The sequence below is a fragment of the Xenopus laevis genome, chromosome 1L (assembly GCF_017654675.1).
Source record: "Xenopus laevis strain J_2021 chromosome 1L, Xenopus_laevis_v10.1, whole genome shotgun sequence".
Lineage (NCBI taxonomy): Eukaryota > Metazoa > Chordata > Amphibia > Anura > Pipidae > Xenopus > Xenopus laevis.
The window spans coordinates 42,505,893-42,530,881 of record NC_054371.1 but is presented as its reverse complement, the minus strand read 5'-3'; the positions used below and the strand labels follow the sequence as shown (position 1 = coordinate 42,530,881).

General features: G+C 39.2%; 1 protein-coding gene across 3 annotated transcripts in view; it reads right to left on the bottom strand.

Moving 5' to 3' along the window:
• The window catches only part of cracd.L (capping protein inhibiting regulator of actin dynamics L homeolog), a 98,640-nt gene that overhangs the window by 57,541 nt on the left and 16,110 nt on the right, over positions 1 to 24,989 (bottom strand). For all 3 annotated transcript variants that reach the window (XM_041589006.1, XM_041588992.1, XM_041588998.1), the window contains one exon: positions 10,876 to 11,016. The gene's annotated coding sequence lies outside the window, so the exon portion shown is untranslated. The remainder of the gene's footprint in view (positions 1 to 10,875; positions 11,017 to 24,989) is intronic.

Here is a 24,989-nt window from a genome sequence, read left to right as displayed (position 1 = left end):
TAGTCAACATTAGGGGAAGATTTATCAAAATGTGAGTTTAGAGCTTAATAAATAAAAATTCACATTCACCGTTTTCACAGTTCTATTCATTCCTATGGGATTTTTGATAAATATGGTTCTAAAAATCCCATAGGAATGAACAGAACATGGGTGAGTTTCTATTTATTAAAGGTTAGGCACCCCCAAGTGATCACATTTACTTACCTGACACCTCAGGCCGGTGCTCCTATCAGCAGAAAACCGCACTGGCCCCGGATTCTTCCAGCGAGCACCACGGAGCGACCCTCTTCTGGCTTCTTCTGGCTTCTTCTAACAGACGCATGCGCAATAAAACGAAATAGCTGTCTTTTTCGTTAAAGTTCGGCTTTTTGCTCTACTGCGCACTCGCAGCCGTGAGGAGAATGAAGAAGCCGGAAGAGGATTGCTCCATAGTGCTCGCTGGAAGAACCTTAGATCGGCTATCATGTTTGACCCTCTGAAATTCTTTAGCCAATAACACAACGCAATCTGCCAGTTGAGCCCATAATGATTAGATTGCTCCCTGGATCAAATGTTACAAGACCCCAAGTAGTTTCAAACCCTTCTTTTAATTACGGCCACGAGGTACTTATATGGTATATTAGCACTTGGTTATTCTTTAATCTCCATTTATACTTGTCCCACATTTCAATTTTTGCTAAAATACAGTGAAACCTGAAATTGGATTTGTCAGATTGCCCTGTTAAATATTCACACTCAGTGCTACGCCTTGCAGAACAAAAAGAGGAAAAATTGGTTTCATTAACATCTCTATCATGCAGCAGATCTGAAGGCTAATGGAGAAGTCAGCGCTGTCCTGCTGGAGATCTTCATTTTAATTGGGAAAGGCAGTGTTAATAGAGAAGAGAAAGAAATCAGTTCACCGCACACCTCCAAACGCCATGAAATTATTCAGCTCATTTGAATAATTCATGTTTATGAACCGCTATTGAAATCACAGCGCACGCCACGACGAGATGAGACAGAATCCATTTTCCCTAATAAATCATAACTGGATAGCAATCGTCAATCCATAAAATGCCATTAAACATTTCCTACAGTGTAATGGCGAAGCTCACACATCTCAGATTTGAAGACGACTGGCCCTGAAGAAAAACATACATTTTCCTATTCTTATTGGCTGATAATTTTTTCAGATTTGAGCCTCTATTTGCTGTAGCAGGATGAAACACAAGACTTTAAAAAAAAAAAAATTAAAAAAAACTCCACCTTTGCACAGTTCTGCTTCAGTTACTCCATGAATTTGAATATGGGCAGGGGAGTTTAAGGCTGCCCCCCTCTCCCCCCTGGATCTTAACCAGTGTCGGACTGGGACACCAGGGGCCCACCCAAAAACCTTAGACCAGGGGCCCACTATAAAACCTTAGACCATGGGCCCACTCTCTCAGTACTAATATTATTCATCTCCTCAATCAACCTCAGTGCCGTAACTAGAGGGGGGCGGGCCCTGGTGCGTGACGCGCAGCCGGGCCCCGTCCCCCCTCTGTACACGATGGATTTCACTGGCGAGCAGGCTGCCGGGGGGCCCTGCGGGGTGCGGGCCTGGTCCACTCGCACCCCCTGCTCCCCCGGTAGTTACGCCACTGATCAACCGTTATTCTTCTAGTCTGTTTTCTTTACATACAGTAATCAATTTTTCCATCTATTTAGCCTGTTTGTTCTAATAGAAATAGGGAATGGCCATGAAATAGGCAAAAAGTTTAGCAGCACAAGGGCCCACTGACAGCTGGGCCCACCGGGAGTTTTCCTGGTATCCCTGTGGGCCAGTCCGACACTGATCTTGCCTTTCCTGCGCTTGAAGGAGGCTGCATCACTAGTGCGGAGAGCACTCTCTCTCTTTTCAGTCAATTCGGTTTAAAGACCTTGCCTCCTCGGCACTGCACCAATGTGCATAGGGGGTCATTTAGAAACACTGGGCAACTTTTTACTAGGGAAGTAACCAGTGGCAACCAATCAGATTTTGTCTTTTGTGTTCTACCTGCAGCATGCTGAAAAAAAGCTAATTGTGTGTTACTGCCCTGGTGCAAATTTATAAACGAGCCCCCATGATATATTAGACAGATATATTTCATTAGACTGTAAAAAAAAAAAGGATGATGAACAGCAACATAGTCAAGCAATGTAGCAAGCTGGCATGTAAAATAATGCACAGAAATATCAAAAACAAATCAAGACATGGCAAGTAGGCACAGTGAAGCAATGGTTAGGGTCCCAGGTTCAGTTTTAACATGGGCACTGCCAGGACTTTGTACGTTCTCCCTGTACTTGCACTGGTTTCCACAAGGTACTTTTTTCCATACCCCAAAATCATACAGGTAGGATCCTGATTAAATTGACCATAGTGTGTGCGTGTGAATGTGATCACTCCACCGGGGCAGAGACTGGTATGAACTATGATCTTTGTCAGCAGACTATGTCAGCACTATATAAAAAAGAAAAATTATAAGTAAGAGCATAAAACAGATATGAATGACAATGTGATTAGTAAGGGTGGTACAAGAAAGCAGATAAAGGCTGTCTGGACTCATGCAAGAAACATGCTCATGGATTGGCTTGAGTGGTGCTGACATCCAGTCATAGCCAAAGGGCACAACATCATATTGCGAAAATGCACATTTTTGTTGTTCTAACATATCATTTTTTTTTACATTTACAACTTTTATCACCCCCCCCCCCTCCCAATAGAGAGGGGGAGACTAGAGAGGCATGTTTCTTGTTTCTTCTGTCTCAGGGCTGTTTTGTCTGTCTGCTGGTAAACCCTATCTATAAGATTAGTTGCTCTTTACAGCACTAAATGATTTCTTTAGAGCGGATTCAGACAAAAGATTAGAATATACAAGATAGACAGTTCAACTGTGAGAATTAGAATAGGAGAAAATGGTCATAATAAAGGCGTTAGAATGAAAATGAAATGTGATAGAATGGTGGAGTATAGGGAATAGATTACTGTGAGTGTGTTAGATAGAATGGTAAGACAGCTTGGGATAGAAGGGTAAGAACCTGTGTTGAGATGTGTGGGACACAAAATATGGAATGCGTATGATAGTATGAGTGAGACACAATGAAAAGAATGGCTGTGATGGAATGATGAGAACTGGAGGGCATACTGCAAAAAACAGGCAAGATAGAGTGGTAATTATAAGAAAGACCGAATGATTAAAAACTGTGAGATACATGACAGTTGACTATAGACAGCCATATGAAGGGCAAGGACATGTCTGTGTACAAAGGCTATTGTGCTTCATTATCTCTGTCTGTTTATAATGCTGATATAAGAACTGATGTCATCTTGGTGATGTCACCTGAATAGATATGCAATGGTGGGACCCCACCTCTGATCTTCACCCTACTGGCTGGAATCACGAGGAGACATAGCACAGGCATTACTGGATTTATTATTATTTTTATTGATGGAATTCCACTCAATTGGCAGTAAGGGTATACAGTTCTAGGAAGGGGGTTCAGTTATTGTATTATTAATTCCCACCACTTAAACAGGTTTTGAGGGTTCAGTGCTTTAATCTAACCAAACTGGGTGATTCTATGGAGTCTTTTAAAACCACCTTAATTATGTTTCTACACTGCACAAGTGGAGTACTAATGCAAATCAGTAAAACTCTTTTGAGTACCAGTACTGTAAATATCAGCCAAAATGATGTGACCAGAATTTATAGCAGACGCTCAGTAACAATAAGTACTTATTTGCCCCACTCTACCAAAGAGGGGCAGGTTTCCAAGAAAAAAATGTAAGGCAACAAATCAAAACTCTTCATTAAAAATGTGCTATATATATCCCCTCAAGTACAGTTTAAAACATAATTGCTGAGGCTTTATAGAAAAGTTATTAAAGTAAAAGTTAGAAAGAGAAATATACTATGTAAGCAGTGTTTATGTTGCTTTTATTTTCCCTTAGGTACAGTTACCAAACAGCAGCTTTTGTTTTCCCATAACATCTCTGCATATCCGCATTTCCAAATAACAAAAGGGGGCCATCATATTGTACCCCACAGGACACACGTTCTCCATAAACTGCAAGTGAAAGCACACCTTAGTACACTTGTGGCTGGAATGATAGCTCATTGTGCCAGCTTCTGCTGAGATATTGAACTTGGGTATACGGTACACTGTAAATTCCAATATAAAGAGGAGAGACAAAAGAAAAACCTTAAGGGTCAGGCCACACGGGCAGATTCGGGGAGATTACGTCATCTGGCGACTAATTGCCTCTTCTTCGGGGCGACAATCTCCCTTTCGCCGGCTAAAATCGCCTGCGGCAATGCACTCACGGCGCTTTGATTTCTGAAGCTGCCGAAGTTTCCTTTTGAGGAAACTTGGGGTGACTTCGGAAAACGAAGCATTGTGTGTGCCTTCCCCCAGGCTATTTTCATTTTAGCCAGCGGAAGACAGGGTGAAGGCAGTTCGGGGAGATTGTCGTCCCGAAGAAGAGGTGATTAGTCGCCAGGCGACAAAATCTCCCCAAATCTGCTTGTGTGGCCAGACCCTTATAGGAAGGCTATACAGATTAGAGAGGTAATGTTATAAAAGGTGCAGTACACTTAAAAAAATAATTTTCAAAAAAGAAATATGGTTGGTTGGACTTATAGAAACTTTAAAAAAATTATTTCACAAATCTTATGATCTAAAGGAGAAAAGTATAGCAGCCTTTATGACTTAATCTCAGAAAGAGGGGAACATGTTGTACTGCACATATGGATTCATCTACCCTATGTGAATCTATTAGCGACTATAATAAAATATTTTTTTTTTCTAAAAAGTGGGCTAACATTATAGACTGATAAGTTTGGTTTATAGCAAACCTATAATAACAAACTGATAATAAGAAAGTGTGACTCACAACAAGAATGCACAATGTGTAAATAATGTCATCTTTTAGGTAAAACAAGTAAATTGTATTTACTGGTTTGCAGTTAATTCATGTATCCAGCCACAAAACATACAGTAAGATGCCACTGGCTGGCTCAGGAAGAAGAAAGTGGTTATTGACATTAGGAATATACGTATATAAGGTGAATATGGAGCTAAGAGCAGATAAAATACACCCACAGACTATAGCCAGACCATTTCTTTAATCAGCACAGATTTAGGGTGGTGGCACACGTAGCGTTCCAGCGACAAACCTCCCCTACTTTGCTATGCATTTTTATTGCCTTCTCTCCTACAATGTCATGGAATTAACGTCCCCCAAACTAAACACAGGGGCAGGTAAAAATATAGAATATTTCTTTTTTCTCCATTAAAACAACATAAAAGTTTGTCACAGTACTTCTCCCGAAATTCTGAACAATTTTTCTCCAGAATCCAAAAAAAGATCTAGCTCTTTTATCACATTACTTCCCCATCTTTTTTCCTAAATTCTATCAATTGACCAGGGCGAAAAGCCCTAAGAAAAATAAAGGAATTTTCTGTACTTTGATAAATCTTGCCCTTAGTATTGCAAAATAACTGGAGGCCAGCCTTGTAAATATCCATATGAAAGAAACTGGCGTCATTTGAAACATACAGGCAACACTAAAAACATACATTTCTATGTCACCAACTTACAACACTGTGTTTAATTAATTATTGGTCATTTTCAGGCTCATTTACAAACACTGGGCAATTCATCACTTTGGTAGTAACCCAGAGCAACCAATAAATGATAAACTTTGCAGTGGCAGGATAATGGAAACGGACTGAATTGGAGGCCATAAGTTGCTGCACTAGTGCAAATTTAGACACTGTTAGTAAATGAGAAAGAGTATATGAGAAAGGCTATTTATTTAAAATGCTCTATATACAGATTTGGTCCTTTAAATGGATTCTGTCTCTTTAGTCCAATCCAAAACTCAAATTGCACACTGCTGTTTACCTGGGCTCTTAGTACTGAGCAATTCAGTCTGAGCATCTTGCACTGTTTCTCTTTCATCTGCCATGTTGTTCATTAGGATTGCTGCAATAAAAATGTAACACAGCATGCACACGTAATAAGAATAATGTAAAACAAGCCACACTGTATAAAACACAACAATCTGAAGTGACTGACCTGATGCATATTATACAGTAACTATTTATAACGTATTATACTTATATGTGGATTGGATTTGTTATGGTGGGTCAGAGACCTTCTGTTGGTTCATGTAGTGCCAACACATTTCCTTGCAGTCATGAGAGTAACCTGCACCCGACAGAGGTGCTAAACGCGCCCTGTAAGCAATTTTACCCTGCAGCTTCAGGTATTACCCTTCTTTGTAGTGTAACAAAGGGCAGGATCACCCAAGGCATGTTGCATTTGACTTTGAAATGGGTTCTCATAGATGGAGGACATTTCTGTAACTGTATAAATATTAAATGATTTAATTATACCCCAAGACTTTGTTACTTAGAGGAGAACGAAACCCAACATCATAGAGGGGTGACAACTTGTTAGGCACTCACCACCATAATTACTGTAATGATCAATGATTCACCAATCAATGACAAAGGTCCTGCTCTTATCTGTATAGCCTCTTTGTTTCCATAGAGAAACAGGGAATTATCATGAAATAGGCCAAATAGTTAGAAGCAGGAGGGTCTGCCGACACCTGGGTCTACTGGGAGTTTTCCTGGTATCCAATGGGCCTGTCTGATACTGAGAATAAGGCCCTGCATATCCCAGAATATCATCAGCATGGATGGAGGTCTTTTCCAGAAAGTTGAATGATTTGCAAAATAAATGACATACCTGTATATAAATGTTGCAAACACTAGGCTTCCTTTTGTAACTCTAAACAGACTTGTAATTCAATATTTATGTTATCTTTGTTTCTCTCACAAAGCAGCAATTACGCCTGCCCTGATGTATGGCTAAACTTCTAGCTATCTTTTTCGTCAGAGTATTCTGACCACAGTGTTCACCTAAAAAAAACCTTTATTCACATCACTACAAGCTTCTCAGCCTTCAACTGCATTCATAAGAGCCACTGAGATTATAAGGGCTCTTACACACGGGCGGTTTTACCTGCGCTTCCCTGCATTGCACTTTCTTCCGTTCAGCCACAGGGGAGCGCAGAAGTAAACGCACTCAATTATTGTAGAGGGGGCTGTACTCACACAGACGCATGTAAGTGCCAAACGCAGGTGGGACGCAGCATGTTGCATTTCACCTGCGTTCGGCGCATACATGAAACTGCCAGTGTGTAAGAGCCCTAAAGCTGAGCACAACAAAAGAAACAACACCACTGCAGTTTTATTTGGTGAAAACCGAATGTGTTTAGCAACAGAAAATTGCCCAACCCTAATAAGGCACAACAGAAATATGGAGAACATTGATTTTAGATTATTCATAACGTGATTCTCAGTAACACCCTGGTGCATACCCTCCTCACCTAGTCTTCCAAGAGTCCAGTCATCCGCTCCCTATGATTTGCACCTGAACATGATTTAATCCCAGCCACTGAAAAGCAACAGAGATGCACCTGACATCTTTCGAACGCAGGAAAAAAGCAGCATGTTGCGTCTCAACCTGCGTTCGGCGCCTACACGTGCCTGTGTGAGTGCAGCCCCATTGAAAAAAAACTAATGCGTCTATTCCTGCGCTCCCCTGCGGCTGAACGCAGAAAAACGGTACACAGGGGAGCGCAGCTTCAACCGCTCGTCAGTAAGAGCCCTTAGGTGGTCAGATTTTACATGGCTAGGGGTGGGCATGAACGAGACACACCTGAGATAAGTTATGCAAATATAAGTTGGCCGCTGTGCAAGAGTGATACTGTGGCCTGGAAGAGTGGTACTGTGACCCACTAACATGCCCAGCTATGCATTAAAGATGTTGTTCAACTATAATTAACTTTTAGTATGATGTAGAGAGTGATATTCTGAGACAATATGCATTATTATTTGAGTTTTTGAGTTATTTTTTGGGTTTTTGAGTTATTTAGCATTTTATTCAGCAGCTCTCCAGTTTGCAATTTCAGCAATCTTGTTGCTAGGGTCCTAATTACCCTAGAAACCATGCATTGATTTGAATAAGAGACTGGAATGTGATTAGGAGATGATCTGAATCCACATTTTTCTGATGTTTTAAATAAAAAAAAAGTCAGAACAAACTAGAATCCACGATTTGAATTGGTTCAGGTAAAAATCCAATAAAATTGAGCAAAAACCAAAACCGGAGTTTTTTCCGAACCACTCAATTTTTTCGACTTTTTCCGGAAAAAGTCAGAATTTTTGAGATTTTTGCCTGATTTTAAGGCTAATTGCAGTGCAGGCCACAGAAAATTCAAAACAGGATATGGACCTCTGCCATTAAATTATACACAACTTTGTCAGAGAGATTTTGGATTCTGGCTTTTTGCTGCATTAATCTCAAAATATTTGAGTTAAAAAAAAAAGAAAAGAAGAAGAGTTTACTAAATAACCCCTTGAATGTTTAGCCTTAGGGCTCTTACTCACTGGCGTTTTGACCTGCGCTCCCCTGCGTTCCGTTTTTTGGCGTTCAGCCGCAGGGGAGCGCAGGAATAGACGCAAGTCATTATTTCAAATGGGGCTGTACTCACTCAGGCGCGTGTAGGCGGCGAACGCAGGTTCAGACGCAACATGCTGCATTTTTCCTGCGTTCGGCGCCTACACGCGCCTGAGTGAGTACAGCCCCATTTGAAATAATGACTTGCGTCTATTCCTGCGCTCCCCTGCGGCTGAACGCCAAAAAACGGAACGCAGGGGAGCGCAGGTCAAAACACCAGTGAGTAAGAGCCCTTAGAGAACATTTGTTTTTTTAATTGGGATCAGTGACCCCCACCCCCCATCAAGCTGCAAAGAGTCAGAAGAATTCAAATAATTCAAAAACTATAAAAAAGAAAAAAAGAAGGCCAATTGAAAAGTTGCTTAGAATTACCAATTCTATAACATACTAACGTTAACTTAAAGGTGAAATATTTGTAACTATCTTGCTTTATTATACCCAGAATTCCACATTTTGCCTACCTATAACTACTGTGCTGAACGTTCCCTGCATGGAAATCACACATATTTGCAACCCTTAAGACAGCTCTGAAACACACAAATAAGAGAACTGACTCTTCAAAATGAAGTCTCTTTTTGTTATAGACTACAGGTGACTACAATTACCAATTTCATATCCATGCAATACAGTTCCTTACAGGGCTTTATATTTCTCATGCCACTGCTCCCTTCTAAAGTTTACCCATATTAATTAGGTACATTCCAGAGCAGACAAAGGTGGCCAGACACAAATGCTCATATTACTGTTATTCAGAGGTGGCTTTTTAGACATTTCACTGGACCAGCAAATGGAAATTTAACAACAATGGGCTACTTAAAAAAATGAAAGCTCTATTGTTGAAACACATTGTAATACGCACAAAGCAAAGGCGCACTCGTATTACCAAATTTATTTCTCAACTTGTGATGATGCAAATTGGAAATAAATAACCACCATTACGACTCCACGGCAGTAATCTAATGACTAAAACAAGGATACTTTTATTTTTGCAATGTTATGCACCAAGTTTAATTACATTGCTGAGAAATCATCACTGATAATAAGGACTACAAAAGTCTAATTTGATTGAAATCCACTCTCTGATCTATTTATTTTCCCTATCAGTTCTAAAAACAATGTTCTTGAATTTTAGCCATTACTGAAATATCAGATTTCTCGATACGGGTAACATGTGGCATGGTACAGTCCCAAACACTGCAGGTCTGTATCCATTCCCACTTGGATACGCACATCAACAAATCATCAACAAATCATCAACAAATCATTGGTTGAAATAAATGTAGGTCCATCAGACAGTCCTTACTGTTTGCATAATGAGCAAGCCGTTGTAGCAGCCACTCCAATAGTAGCTCGTCCTCAGTGAAACACAACTGCAGATTAAGATATACAGGTATGGGATCCGTTATCCTCAAATCTGTGATCCAGAAAGCTCTGAATTATGCAAAGCTGTCTCCCATAGACTCCATTTTATCCAAATAATATATAATATTTTCTCTGTAATAATAAAGCAGTAGCTTGTACTTGATCCAAACTAAGAAATAATTAATCCTTATTGGGAGCAAAGCCAGCCTACTTGGTTTCTAGTATACTCAATGTATAAAGACACAAATTACGAAAAAGATCTGTTATCTGGAAAACCCCAGGTCCGGGGCATTCTGGATAACAGGTCCAAACCTGTACAACCAAAAAGAACATCGCATTTTTTTGTATATTGTTTTATTACACCCCTTATTCTTATCTTTGTACAGCTGAGTAAACCAACACAGATTGAACAGATATCATCTATTGCCTTTATTGGCATCTATATAATATAATCTATATAATATATGTAGTGCACTTCATTAAGGCTATAAAATATATATGTATAGGAAGCCATGTGTAATATATGCTTAAGGCCCTGAATATAATACAAATAAAAAAAAAATTGCAGTTTCACACATAATGATATTTATTCAGTGCATAAAAATCAATATAAACAATTTATACCACACCAAACGACAGTTTTCTTAGTGCTCTATGATCCCTAATCTGCTTGTCTCTAATGTGTTTCACACAATTGAGTGCTTCATCAGAGGCTTTTTTGATGAAGAGTCCAATGGCACTAATGGATTAGTCATGGATAAAATAATTATTATACGAATCATCAGGCCAAAAAAATATAAGATTCACCATTTATGAACACACAAATGGTAAAACCTAAGCACATGCATGCCTAATTCCTCAAATATAAATAATTGCTAGTTACTTTTCAATGGTTTCCAAATTCCCTTTTGGGAGCATTAGTAGACTCACCAGCCTAGAGACCAGTCAAAGTTTATTCCGTTACAGTAAATACTCACCTGCGAATACAGTCCTATAATGCGGTCGCACGTCAGCAGAAATATAACTGTGTCTGGTATGTAAGTGAGGTATCGCTGGTGCCGTTACATAGTTGGAAGCAGTGCTGAAAAAACTTCCATGGGCAAGACCACATCATAAACCTTTAATGAGAGAAACATAAAAAGTAGTAAATGATACTTACTGTATGTTTATATCGGCTTTATATACCGAACCAGAAAAGCAGAATATAAATAGCAGTCAAATGGAGGATAGAAAGCACAGAGCATGGGGTCAGCAGTAGCCGGGCATGGACATTTTTATTTTGCTTTTCTACTGGTGAATTGTGCCTCTGGTGTATTAATAACTCTTACTTCTAATGCAAAATAAAGAAACCTGTGTCCAGATGGCACCTAGACTGGCATATCTTGGTCTAGGGTGTGGGGCAAGTCATGCACGTGTGAGAAACAGGATCTAAGCAAGTATCAGCCTTATAGGAACCCAATCAGTGTCAGACTGGGAGGCTAGGGGCCCACCAGAAAACCTTAGACCGTGGGCCGATATTTTCCAAACTATTATTCCAACTATCCTCACTCAACCTCTTTTATATCTACTTACTATATTCTTCCATTATTACACATTTCCCCCCATAAAGAAATAGGGAATGACCATGAAATAGGCCAAATGTTTAGAAGCAAAAGGGCCCACTGACACCTGGGCCCACCGGAGTTTTACTGGTATCCCGGTGGGCCTGTCCGACCCTGAACCCAATACATATATGTTGGTGCTGGGGCTGTTGTGTATCTTGCTAGCTTGAAGGATACACTGTCAGGGGTGTAACTACAGAGGAATCAGACACTGTGGCTGCAGGGGGCCCAGGAGTTATAGGGGCCCTATGAGGCCCTAATTCATGTACAGTTCAATAAACATTGGTAAAACAGGTCAACCTTTAGACATTTTGAGGGCCTGAAAAATAATTTGCTGTGGGGCCCAGTAATATGTAGTTATGCTACTTATACCTGTGTTTGCAGTTAGTTAGTACACACACATACACACACACACACACACACACACACACACATATACACACAATATATACAGAATACTTTATATTACAAGCTTAGAAACGGTAACACTAGTGTCTCCTACATTCCTTGTCTGATGAAGCCGTTATTACTAGCTTTGCATATTCAGGTTTCAGGATTGTTGCTGATGTAAGTTAAAGGCAAGAGGACATGTGTTCCCTTTTCCCTTATTACTGCCTTATTACTGCCTTATTACTGCCATGCTGATTTATGAGACATATCCTAGGACTTTATGATCAACAGGTTTCACACAAGGGTAATCCTGGGGATCTGCAGGAGGTTATTTGTCTTCCGACCGCTTCCTTGGTTTTTTCTTACACCTGAGCTGTGTGTGGGTATTGTGTCTTATTATCAAAAGTCATCCACACACAGCTACAGAGAGCAACACAACAGGATAATTACAGTGGCAGCCTGCAAACAACAATAACCTTATATATTCTAAATGCTATAGGTTTGTACAACAAAATGGCTAATCTGTCCTGAAGAGACACCAAAATCAATGCTTCTCTGTGACAAAACGTATAGAGAATTAATACAAGTTGCTAGAGCAGTGGCTGACTTTTTCACTTCAAGCCCCCGTTGGAAGTTAAACCTTTGGTGCAAGTAACCCTTTGCTCATAATAAGGTCAGTGTCGGACTGGCCCACTGGGATACCAGGAAAATTCCCGGTGGGCCCAGGGGTTAGTAGGCCTCTTGCTTCTAACCATTTGGCCTATTATATGGTCATTTTCTATTTCTTTATGATATCAAAGAGGCTTAATAATGGAAGAATATAGTATAGTATGTAGAGAAAAGATACTAGGAGAATAAAGAGGTTGAGTAAGGAGAGGAGGTATAGTAGTTTGGAAAGTGGGCCCTAAGCATAAGGTTTTCTGGTGGACCCCTGGCTTCCCAGTCCGACACTGAATAAGGTTACAGATATGTATAAACACTTTGCTGCATCAGCTATTTAGCAACATTTCCTACAATATCTGGAACAGCAAGTAAGTGCTCACTCCTAAATCCTGGTCTATTTCACCTTCATGCTGAGCTTCCAAAAGTTTCTAGGTGAGCAAATAGGCAGAATCCACCACTGCTTATTCTGGTGCTGGAGGGGGCAGACCACAGTTTGGAAGGGGTACCCCAACTGCAATCCGGATCAAATGAGACTGCAGAAAGGATCATTGCAACAAATGTAAACATTCTAATAAACTTTTTTTTTTTTAAATAGTATTTTTAATGATTTTGAAAGATTTAACATAGGATTGTTATACATGGCAGCATAGGTTAATATAACTGAATCAGCAGGGTGAAAGTGTTGCTTTTCTTGAGCTACACATATAGATTGGCAAAAGTCTGAACTGTAGGTGAAAAAAAACCAAGAAAAAAAAAACGCTTGATGTCTTGTCTGCTGTTCTGTCTCCAAGAGGTTTGCCAAATCCGGTTGGCTTTCACTTTTATAGTGTGAATCGAGATGTGGAGTCATCTGTTCTTCTGTGAAATGCACATTGAAACGGAAGGGAGGAAAACAGGAATAGAGGGAAAGGAGAGAGTGAAGATGAGAGGATAAGAGTAGGGATAGTATGGGGAAGGGGGCGAGGTATTGTAAACTTTTAAATATTTAATTGTTCAAGTAACATAAAACAGACTGAACCCTTTGGTGACCACACTGAGAAAATCCTTCCCAGGTTGCTGCACTTCTAGGGGCAGAATGGCTATTAGAACAAATCTGCTGTGCAGCCTGAATAAGCAATTATTATTATTAAGCTTACATTTATTATTATTATTATTATTTTGAGTATTATATGAGTATTATATTTGTCATTAAATAATGAAGTGCCAACATATTCCGCAGTGCTGCACCTATACGATAAATAGTTTTATATGTTGAACATACAGAATTACATACAAAGCTACCAATAACCGATACAAGATGTACAGAGGGCCCTGCCTAAAAGAGCTTTCAATCTAAAAGAAGAAGGGGTTGAGGCACAAGGTGTGGGATGGTATTTAAGATAAGAAAGCAATGCAACACATAATCCTCCTACAGTGCAAAAGCAATAACTAAAGACTGAGTGAATTACATTCCCCTTTTAGTAGCTACAACCCCAATTACACTGCAGTTATAACAATGGGACTTATTCGTTTTAAAATAGCTACTTCTTTTATTCGGGAAAATTGTCTCGAGGAAGCCTCCGAATGACTGGACTCATTGATTAAGAAACAGAAATAGAATAATTACTTCCGGCACTCAGTTATTGCCTTTTATAAATAGTGAAAAAATAACAAAGTACAGTACAGCACTGTCTATAGAGCAAGATAGTGAAGCATGCAAGGAAAGTTATACTGGTATGGGATCAGTTATCTGGAAATCCGTTATCCATAAAGCTCCAAATTATGGAAAGTTTGTCTCCCGTAGACTCCATTTTATCAAAATGATACATTTTCTCAAAAAGTATTTCCTTTTTCTCTGTAATAATAAAACGGTACATAGTAAAGGTATGGGATCCGTTATCCTGAAACCTGTTATCTAGAAAGCTCCAAATTACAGAAAAGCTGTCTCTCATATCCAAATAATTCAGATTTTTAAAAATGATCTCCTTTTTCTCTGTAATAAGAAAACATCACCTTGTACTTGATCCAAACTAAGATATAACCTTTATTGGAAGTAAATCCAGCCTATTGGGTATATTTAATGTTAACATGACTTTCTAGTAGACTTAAGGTATGAAGATCCAAATTACAGAAAGACCCATTATCTGGAGAGTACGAGGTCCCAAGCATTCTGAATAACAGGTCCAATACCCGTACTTGATCCACACTAACATATTATTAATCTTTATTGGAGACAAAACAAACCTATTGGGTTTATTTAATGTTTAAATGATTTTATAGAAGATTTAAAGGAGAACTAAAGCCTAACTAAAGAAGTAGCTAGAAACATTGTGCATCATGTTTTGTCCTTCTGTACCAGCCCAAGGCAACCACAGCAGTAAAGATCTGTGTCTCCAAAGATGCCCCAGTAGCTCCCCATCTTCTTTTCTGCTGATTCACTGCACATGCTCTGTGCTACTGTCACTTACTGATCTTAGGGACCCACTCACAATATACAGTAAGTAACAGATAATTACTACATGGCAGCACAGAAACCAGCACAACTAGCATCAAAATGTAATAATCATTCCTGTACCATCAGCTTATATTACAGACAAACCCGCTATTGAGATTTTAAGGTATGAAGATCCAAACTACAGAAAGAGCTGTTATCCTGAAAACTACAGGTTCTGAGCATTCTGGATAACAGGTCCCATACCTGTACCATCAAGGAACATAAAGTAATTTTTAAAAAAAAGGCTGTGGCAATCCAGGAATGCAATTGGTACAATGGTACAGGTTTCTGAGACACAGTAAGGAAGACGATGCACAGTAATACCACATTGGTGTTCAGGTTATATAGGCAATAAAGGGCCAGATTCAATTCAGTGAGGAAAAGTTATCTCATGGTTTATCAAGTGAAAAGTCATGGACGAAAAAAACTTTTCTCCAAATTCAGTTCCAGTTTTTTCCCATTGATGTCAATAGAGTTTTCATAGGATAAAGTGCACAGTACACAGTATCAGTCAGCAGCCAATGAACATTAAATAGGTCAAGCTCTACCTGCACTACCACTTATGTCTTGACCAACAATTATAAATCTGCAAGGAACACATTTTACCTTTGCTGTTAAAATAGCTAATTTACTATATGGTGTAAAATATTACTGCAAATTACTATGTTTATTACTTCAATCTTAAAGCAGTGGAGTAACTACAATACAGCAGACCCCTCGGTTGCGGGGGGGCCCGGGGGACAGAGGGGCCCGGACCAAGGGGTCTGCTGAACTGAAATTCCTTGCACACTGTGTGCGGCCACCAAGATTGCTGCTTGCCACAAGTAATTTAGCGGCTGGGCGGATCTGATTCTTTCCGAAGGGACAGGAGAGCTCAATGTGCGAGCGCTGAAGTAGGTCACTCTTTTGAATTATCCAAACTCAATTTGAGTTTTAATTCGAATTTGAATTTCGAGATGGAGAGGTCCAGGGATCATTTGGTGATGCAGCCTTCCCGACATTGAAGTTTTTTGGAGATAAAAAATTGAATCAAGTTTTTTTAATTCGATTCAAATTTTTCTAATTCAAATCAAATTCCAGGTCGATTCAATTCATCTGAGCTGAGAAAATTGCATTTTTTAAATAAATTTTAATTGGTCGAATTTCAAGTTTATGGGAGTTTTTAAGAACTCACATGAATTTGAAATTCAACCCTTGATATATGTGCCTCTAATATTCCACCCACTGTTGGGCAGCCATAAGGGATTAATAACTGTTTTGATTTATACCTGAAAAGGTGAGTGTCGTCATACTGTTTTGTGTCAAAAAAGGTTACCTGCTATAAAATATATTTATAGAATAATACACTGGTAACTGGATCCAACGCCTGATTATCAGCGAGCCAAAGAAATGTGCTTGTAAGTGCTCGGGAATGATATTCTACAGCGGTAACACGAGCTTCTGCAAGCTGCCAAACAGGCAGAAATGGAAAGCTGAAACCAAAAACTAACAAGGAGTGATCCCATAAACACAAAATAATTGGGTTACATAACCATAATACATATTTTGTACATTGATATGGATATTGTATTACCAGCCCCTAACTTGAAGAATTATATATTCTGTTGTTCTCAGAAATGTAGAGACATATTGATATGTTGTTTAATAGGAGATTGGACCCTGAAGTTCAGTTGATTCTTCAAGTCTGAAATAATAGAAGTGGACCCCCAAACAATGTGTGTGAAGGATGCAGATCTGCAATGATCCCTTTCCAGGCTGTAAGGGCTTAATTTGGGTTGCTAGGCATCCCCTCATTAGTAGTGATGGGTCACTTTGCTGAAAAATTGGCAAATTTCCTGCGGAATTCATGAAAAACGTGGTGAAAAATGTGCGAAACACCAAAAATGTCACCCATGTCAATTTTGGTCGCACGTTCGAAAAGTCACTCGCGGTGGCATTAAAGTCAATGGGTGTCCGAATAGTGTTGACGCGCAATGATTTTGACCCAAGCAACTTTTCAGATATTTTTTGATGCCGGTGAATTTTTGCGGGAGTTTTGCGAATGTATTCGCCGGTGGCGAAACGCGGAAATGCTCACTGCTAAATGCTACATGGTATCAGTACACGTTGCACAACCTACAGTATGTCACGTGTCACATTTTCATTTAAACCTTGTAGCGGTTTGGTTTCGCTTTCTTATTTATGACTTTCTTAAAGAATATTATGGCTTGAGTCTGATCCTCCAGTTGAAGCCCAGTCCTGATTTAGGGTATAATAAAAAGACTGACATGGCAGTAGAAGCTTAGGCTGATGGTAGAAGTGTTTTTGTGGTCACTCGACTGCTTTACATTCTTAAATTAATTAATTAATATGATGTAGAGAGTGATTTTCTGAGACAATTTGCAATTGGTTTTCATTTCTGGTTATTTGTGGTTTTTGAGTTATTTCGCTTTTTATTCAGCAGCTCTCCAGTTTGCATTTTGAGCAATCTGGTTGCTAGGGTCCAAATTTCCCCAGCAACCATCCGTTGATTTGTAATAAGAGACTGGCATATGAATAGGAGAGGCCTGAATAGAAAGATGAGTAAGAAAAAGTAGCAATAACTCTAAAGTTTTAGTCTTAAAGAGCATTTTTTTGTAAGAATGATCCCTATTTTAAAACTGCAAAGAATCAGAAGGCGGCAAATAATTAAAAAACTATAAAAAATAAATATTTAAGACCAATTGAAAAATTGCTTAGAATTGACCATTCTGTAACCGACTGAAAATCAACTTAAAGGTGAACCATCCCTTTAACGGCTGCTACTGGAACGGCACATTGTGCCATGAAAAATTGTTTAATCTGTTTACTAAGTGCTATCAAGTAATGGAAACGTTCCCTATTTGTCTCTGAAGTCATTTGATATAAAAGCATTTTTGTGTGTAAAGGCCTTGAAACGCATTAACCTGGAATAGTTTCAAGTACTAGGACTATAAGTGGGATATCACTAACTCAATGACATCAGCTAACAAAACGGTCAGTAAACACCAGCAGGCAACACTATATAAACAGAGACATCATCTGCCCAGGTGACGGCATTAATGTGAAAGTACTACACCTCCCAATACACACGGGGGAAATAAAAATAGAGTGAAGAGTAAACACCACCTGCATCAATCTCTGAATCAGCATGTCGGCTCCTAAATACCGAAACCCAAGCTTTCGTCAGTGACATAAAGGCCTCCATGACTGATCTAACACCCGCTGGCAGCATTAAAGGGATACTGTTGTGGGAAAAGACATTTTTTTCAAATTGAATCGGTTAATAGTGCTGCTCCAGCAGAATTTTGTGCTGAAATTTAGATTTTTTTTATATTCAATTTTGAAATCTGACATGGGGCTAGACATATTGTCAATTTCCCAGCTGCCCCAAGCCATGTGACTTGGGGCAGGGGGGAATTCAGCATGAAAAGCTACGTGCACATAGCATTACAGAAAATAGAGCACAATAAATGCATATTCTTTCCATTGAACATTTCCCTTTCATTGAAGTGAAATTTGTCTTCATACAACACAATGTAACTTAAAGTGTTAAAATGTCCCTCAGTGGTAAATTTTTTAGGCATGTTATATTGTAATCTATAAGCAATTAGCGGAAAATCATATAATTTAATCATATAGGGATCACAGACCACAATGTAAGTGATTTGGTAGTGACAGATTCTATTATTCTTTTGGAGGACTAAATGGACTGGCGAGGAGACATGCGTGATTTCTGCATGAACATACTAACTCGCTAACCATTACTAAACCATACGATAAAGAACCACGCGGAGACCAAAGTCTTCCTTTTGATGGGTGAGGGTCGGCCACAGCTTTATTGAACATGTTTATTATTCCAGTAAACCAAACTTCCCATTATATAACCATCAAAGCCACTGCTGCATCGGCGGGCATGAAGGTCAAGCCAATACAGCATATAACAAATGCCAAGGACACACTTTTAAACTCACAAGCAGTGACAAAACAACTGTACCCAAATGCTGAAACATAACAATGGAATTTACTTTTTTTTTTGATATATATAAAACAGCGCAGTATCGGACTGGGACACCAGGGGCCCACCCAAAAACCTTAGATCAGGGGCCCACTCTCAGTACAATTATTATTCTTCTCCTCACTTAACCTCTATTCTCCTAGTCTCTATTCTTTACATACTATAATCTATTATTCCATCTATTTAGCCTCTTTGTTCTTAAAGAAATAGGAAATGGCCTTGAAATAGGCCAAATCTTTAGCAGCACAAGGGCCCCCTGACACCTGGGCCCACCGGGCTCCAGGATCCAGAGGGAAGAGGAAGAAGGTGAGGCATTGCATTTTTTTTTATAACAGCCTCCCCCATCTGTTCCCATTCAGGACTACCAACCCCAGAAATCCATTCCCCATTTGGCCAGCCCTCCTCCCAGTCCCTGGCACCTTCACTAGCCCCTTTAGTGCCCTCCAAGATTAACATTATCACCTTGTGCCTCAACCTATTCTCCTTTTAGACTGTAAGCTCTTTTGGGCAGGGCCATCTTCACCTTTTGCATGTTACTTGTTGCTATGTTTGTAAGTCTGTATGTTTTTTGTATAAACCTATTTATTGTACAGTAATAATAAAAATAATGATTTGGATAACAGGTACGATACCTGTACTGGCACCACTGAAAATTAATGTGTTCAATTGTTCAATCAGTTGAACATGTTCTGTAAAATGGACACATAAATCTGTTTTCATAAATGTATTAACTGTTTTCTGACACAGAGGAAAGTGTCGTTAAACAGGAATTGCTATTGAAATACTGGGGAAGCTTGATAAAGGGCTGTAAAAGCTCGAAACGTCGCTTAGCTTGAGGCACGAATAAAGCAACAATTTTTTCACCATAATCGGAGTGCTGCTGAAGTATTTTCTTGTATTGAAATACTGGGAATCCTTCAGGATTCCCTTGTTTGATCACTAATAATCTCTTATAGCCTACTCTATAGGTATAAAAAGATACCATAAAAAGACACCAACATTGGTATTCCACTCAGGCCCACATTTGTGGAAAGGCCACCAAGGCCTGGGCCTAGGGCAGCAGGATCCCACACTGGTTCAAAAACACTGGGGATGGGCTGGAGATCCACCAATCCTCATTTCTCCAGTCCAGATGATGAAAATTTGCATGAATAAAGGAGAGGGGACAGCGGCGACAAACGGCAGTGGGCCTAGGGGCGCCCACTACGTAAATTCCACTATAGTAAGTACAATTCTGCGTGAAAATGTCAGAAGATGTGTTCACCCTCTATAGCACCGATGAGCAAAGTTTTACTTTCCATGGGCTGGTTGCCATATCACATGTCCAGGGACTAGATTATATTAAAATGATGATTCCATATAAAGTAGGAAGTCTATCAAGCCATTGGGCATTTTGAGGGCCACAACTGGGCCACAGACCTCCAGCTGAACAGCCCTGATACAGAATTCCAGGCTTGGAGGCAAGTTTTGGTTGCATAAATAACAGGTGCGCTACCAAACAGAGCCTCCTGTAGTCTGTCAGTCCACATAGGGGCTACCAATCGAATCCCATATTTGGCATCCACGGGAACTTTTTTCATGCTTGTGTTGCTCCCTAGCACTTTTTACATTTAAATATGTCTCACCCCTGTGGGGACCCCTGCAGCCCTGGGACCTGCCATACACCAAAAAGGATATCATTAAAGCGTTTTTAGTTAATATTTTTAATAAATGCAGGGTTGATAATAAAGCTGGGTTGTATGATGATAATCAGCTAGGGAAAATTAGGAATATGGAGAAAATGAAAGAGGCAGACAAATGGAGTATCTGTGATGTAAATGTAAAGGTTAAAATACATAAGGACAAGTTGCTGAATAAATACTGTGCTAATATAAAACCACTTCTATTAAGGGGCCTTTCACACATTTATCACGTTAGAGCATTTCTCCCACTAATCCCCGGCAAATAGTAAAACTGTTACTCGCTTGAGGCTGAAGAAATGCACTTGGCTATTGCATCCCAAAACTCCCAACTAATCCTGAGCGGCTCATAACTTCAAAGCGTACTTGAGTACTTGAAATCTGTATTCCAATAATTATACTATTAATAAGTAATTTAATGTATGGGCCTCCTATAGATTATTGGAGCCTTTAAAAGAGGAGATTTAAGTGTTATTTCTTCATTAACAAGATTGTTTGCCAGGCAGGGATACGGGTTTGTGGCAAAACTGTCTACTGTAATTATAGTGAGACCGGTGAATGAATTTACCAAGCAGTCTGTCTTGTACAAAAAAGAAAAATATTTATTCTTCAATTAGCAGAATGTTTGGAACTTGTATTACAAAAAGACTTTGGCCTTCAGCAGGTAACAATCACTTACATTGTAAGGGGGTATTTAACTGATTTATTAGTGTCCCTAACTGTTATAAACACATCAACCCTACACCATTATCTATCCATAGGTGCTGATACATGTGCACAATCCTGGTCAAATCATGTGAATTTTGGTGCCATTGCTCTTGGCTATATAATAACATCTGTAGCTGTAGAGATTGCATGGTTATAGACAGTGCTTAAATTTGACTAAAAAAAGGGAAGGGATGATTAAATAAGCCCTTCCCACAATGATAACCCCGCCCATTGTTATAATAATCTTCACTCACTAACACTTTCTTAAAGCAAACCCATTTTGCTACTGCCTGCTAATGAACAGTAGAAGAGCCTGTAGGGTCCCCAAAATGTAAATTATGTATATGACTTTTCTTGGCTGCCAATTCAGCTTCTGCAACACAGCAGCCTGCCTATGTCATATGTGTTGCAACACAGCACAATCCCAGCATATTCTATATCATCCCAGATTATATAATATATATATCATTATAATACACAAAAGCCATGAATATCTTGTAAATGTTATCCTAACGGTGAGTTCTGATGTCATTTCTGTCACATGACAGAATAAATAAAGTACACCCTGTTGTAACCTTGGAGTTCCATGACTTGTATAAAAACACTCGGCATTCGGCCTCGTGTTTTTATATGGTCATGAAACTCCTTGGTAACTTATAATATCCTTATAATTTACAAGAGGGGGTTCTTTATTCACTATATCTCGCCATTCCTCAATCTGCTATAGTTCTCTACCTCCATTTTTTCTTTTGTTTCCCCTATTTTCTTTGTCTCTCCTGTTCTTTATAAAAACGTATCTAATGACTCCACGTTCTTCATCTATATAACAGTAGCCAGTAGCTTCTTCCATGAACATAACCTATGCTAACCTAGTCAATTGCAGAGTAGGCTACCATGTGTCTTGTCTTGGCTAAAATCAAAAGGAACCAACGGAGTAATATTGTCTGTACTATGTCATCACTCCAGGTAATTTACAGCAAGATGAACTTTGCAATAACAGTTACTGAAGGGTAAGAAATCCCAGCTGGGAGTTAAATAGCATTGTATGTTTTTATGATCTCATAAAAGAATGTATGAACATCTATAGACTAGAATTAGGCTAATGATTCCTTCTAGCTGTAAGATAATCCCCAGTGTTCACTACATGGAGCACTCAGACTCGTTCTATACACTCAGACTCGTTCTATACATTATGTTATCATGGCAATTATCAGTTATAGCCCTTCACTGTCTCAAAGGGCACACAGACCTGGATAACCTTTATGATCTGACATATGAGTGTTGGTCTATTGCTAAAGAGGCAAGTGAAGCCATTTATGTCCAAGCCATTTTATTAAAAACACATCATTCAAGTAAGATAAGAGGGTTTATTAATCACGTGGAGGAGGTGCAAAGTGCACAATGCAGGTGAAAGGCACAATGTTTTTGCCCAAAAAACACCTGGTCCCTGTGACAGTTTCTGCTCTCAGAACATATATATCTTTGAATGTCATCAAAACATGTCCCTGTGTTGCTTATATGTTTTACAACCACTTTTCCTTGTGAAACATGTGAACTATTATTAATATTCTATGCAGGCGTCACAGGGTTAATCACCATTTTAATCAAATAATTAGAATGTTTTAAAAAGTATTTCCTTTTTCTCTGTAATAATAAAACAGTAGCTTGTACTTGATCCTAACTAAGATATAATTATTTATCAAAAACTAAGTTTAATTAATGCTTTAATTACTTTTTTTAGTAGAATTTAAGTATGGAACTCCAAATTACAGAAAGACCCCATGAAAAGATTCTAGATAACAGGTCCCATACCTGTACCTATTTTTAGCTAGTTACTTACAAATAGATAATAGTTTCACTGTATAACACACCCCTGAAAGTTGTATCAATTGCATTCAGTTTAATAGTGCCTATTCCTCCTGACAGTAATGGACAAATATGGCTACTCCTTTTGAAACATTTGTTAGTCAGCCAGAATTCATGGGTGCCTAAACCTCTGTGTGTCTGGCTCATCTGCCCGTATGTAAAATACATCAAGTCTGTGGGCGCTGACCTTTCCATCACGTTACAGACTTATCCTTCTGCTCTAAATAACACAGAGCACTTAATAAGGGCAACGTTTAACTATGTAGGTGACACAGATCTCCAGCTGTAGTGTGCCAAAACGAATAAAGGGGATGAACAGTGAGGTCATGGTCTGAATGAATAAAGGTATATAGGTATCAACTAGCAGTTAAGCAGGTTATATATAGATTTAAAAGGTTGAACGTGATGGACTTTTTTTCCAACCTAACTTACTATGTACAGTATATAATAAATAAATATATATATATAGCCTACGGGGGTTATTTTCCGATCGGGAATTTATTAAACCCAGAGGATGTAAAAGTCTGAATCAGAAAACCTGGCATCCAAGACCTGTCGAGGTTGCATATAAGTCAATGGGAGAAGTCTTGATGATATTTTGATTTGCACTGGGTTTCGCAATACTCAAAAGTTTTGGGAGTTTTCGGGCAAAAATTGGAGTTTTCAGGTGAAAAAATCGTGAAAATCGGATTAAAAAAATGTGAAAACCAGATTTTTTTCAGCAAAGCAAATTTTTGGGAAAATGTAATAATAAATAAGCGTAAAAAAACCAAAGCGGATTTGATCAGAGTTTGTAGCAGAAAATATAAAAAATTTGTACTTTGATTAATAACCCCCTTAGGGTAAGGGCACAACTGGCGATTAGGGGACTTTTAGTTGCCTGGCAACTAATCGCCTCGTCTTTGTGGTGACTAATATCTCCGAACGCCTTCCCTCTGTTTTGCGCCGGCTATAATGAAAAAAATTCAGCGAGGTGCGGCGCTTCGTATTCCGAAGTCGACCGAAGTTTCTTCGTGAGGCACAAGACAGAGGGAAGGCGTTTGGGGAGATTAGTCACCGCAAAGACGAGGCGATTAGTCGTCAGGCGTCTAAATCCCCCCCGAATCGCCAGGTGTGCCCTAACCCTTAATGTATGAAGATCCAAATCACAGAAAGATCCTTTATCTGGAAAGCCACAGAGTATTCTAGATAACAGGTTCTATACCTGTATAATGTTGGGAGTGATTGGTCCCAGATAAGGAAGTTACTGCAGATACTGTATAGTAAAGTTCGCTGAACAATGGACAGCGGTGCACCGAAATGGAAGCTGACCCTCTCCGACCCCCTCACCGACCCCTCTGGACCCCCCCAGTCCTTGCAAAAAAAAATTCTCTTATTTGGTCCTTGGGCCAAAAAATGTTGGGGACCCCTGCTGTATAGCAATGTAGATTCTATGAACCAGCTATCATGCACAGTAGATACTATATATAAATATATATAAATAAAATACACACTTGCAAAACAATATGGTGAGCTTGAATTTACTCAAATTTTGCATTGCATAGTGAAAGAAAATATAAACCTCATCAACTTACATATATACATTCCTAAAAATGAATGTATATTGGATGTAAAACTAAATGCTGTTCAAGTTATTTGTAAATGCAATCACTATTGCAAACTGTATTTTTCTGTCACTTTCTATCTTGAGTTCTGC